The following is a 1,604-nucleotide window of genomic DNA, read 5'->3' on the forward strand; positions in this document are numbered from 1 at the left end:
TCTCACTCAACTGTGGGTATGCACGAGTCCAAATTTCATAGGGCAGGCAGCAAACTAGCAACACCAATGAAGATGTTTGATGAACTCCTCAGGAAATGAACTGGCAGCTTCAATGAATTCCTCAGGAAATGCTTCACTGGGCAGCTGAAAAAGAAGTGAAGGTCCTCTATCTGTCTCACTTAAGTCTTCAACTAGAGGGTACCAGGCCAGTTGGTACCTGATGTGGGCTGGGAATGTCGGACACTTAGGCTCACTCTTTCACTGAAATAGGAGGCATGTGTTGAAGGAGGGCTTTAGTTATTTATGCCCAGATCCTGGGACAGGATAGGAAAGACCCCTGAGTGGTGAGGTTGGTTTTAAAAAAACTTCTCTTTAGTTAATAAATTTCTCATCCCTGCCCCAACCCTCGACCATCTGTGTATCATGGACCTCACCAACACCTGCTCCAGCTTCCAGTTGGACCTAGATTTCTGCCCAGACTGTGGCTCAGTTCTATCTCTGCCTGGGACTCAGGATACGGTCATTTGTACTTGCTGTGGCTTCTCCATCAACGTGCAGGACTTCAAAGGGAAGGTTGTGAAGACCTCATTTGTGTTCCACAAACTGGGAACAGCCATGCCTACATCAGTGGAAGAAGGACCAGAGTTCCAAGGGCCCATGGTTGACAGACACTGCTCTCGATTGTGGTCATGAAGGAATGGCATACCACACCAGACAGATGTGCTATGCCAATGAGGGGCAGACTGTCTTCTACACCTGTAACAACTTCAAGTTCCAGGAAAAAGAAGACTCTTGATCTTTTTTCTCAGCTACTTAGCAATGCCTCCCTCTCTTCTTCCTTGGAAGGTGAAGGATACTGGGTCTTTAGATCGCCTGTCCATCTCCACTGGTTGTAGCATCTTGCTCCCAGAAGGAGTATCAGATCCTTGTGTGGAGATTCCCATTGTCCTCAGAGCACTCCTACTCCTAGTTGAGTTTCCTCAAAGTTATATTTCTCTGTTAGAATATGTCATTTACAATCTGCTTTGCTGCCACATGAATTTAAATGAGCTAACAGAGATATATTTGTCCTTTCAGCAAATATATAAACTACAAAAATAATATAAATTAGTAGTATGTGAGAAAGAAAAAGGGGAAGAAAAAATTAGAGCCAAAAATGATGATAATATAAAAAAGCAATTAAAAGAATCCTCACCTTCCAAATCTATTTGATTACTGAGTTTAGGAAAACAAAAAGTAGAAGTTTGGATAGTGAGAATTTAACTGAAAATTTAGCCAAATCTATTTGGTATATAAGTTTGGACAACAAAAATTCTGATACCAAGTGATAGCAGCACATACTTACTACAGGTGAACAAGAAATTACTTAAATGGTAATTGTGGTCTTTTAATTGCTCTTGAAGTAAATGTAATGTATATATTCTTTGTAATAGATTCACATATAGAAAGGAAGAAAGAAATAAAGTACAAAGCATGGGGAATCCCACTATTCAGAGATAACCAAATGATATATATGTGTGTGAATATATATATATATATTTAATGGGTCTTACTATACATGCTGACCATATCTTGCTTTTTCAGTTTGAACCAAAAATTTACAG

The 1,604-nt window shown here is 40.0% G+C and overlaps 1 pseudogene; it reads left to right on the forward strand.

Moving 5' to 3' along the window:
* The first annotated feature begins 420 nt into the window (after positions 1-420).
* LOC119528816 lies at positions 421-796 on the forward strand (annotated as a pseudogene).
* Positions 797-1,604: the final 808 nt, after the last annotated feature.

Source organism: Choloepus didactylus, chromosome 3, assembly GCF_015220235.1.
Source record: "Choloepus didactylus isolate mChoDid1 chromosome 3, mChoDid1.pri, whole genome shotgun sequence".
Taxonomy (NCBI): domain Eukaryota; kingdom Metazoa; phylum Chordata; class Mammalia; order Pilosa; family Megalonychidae; genus Choloepus; species Choloepus didactylus.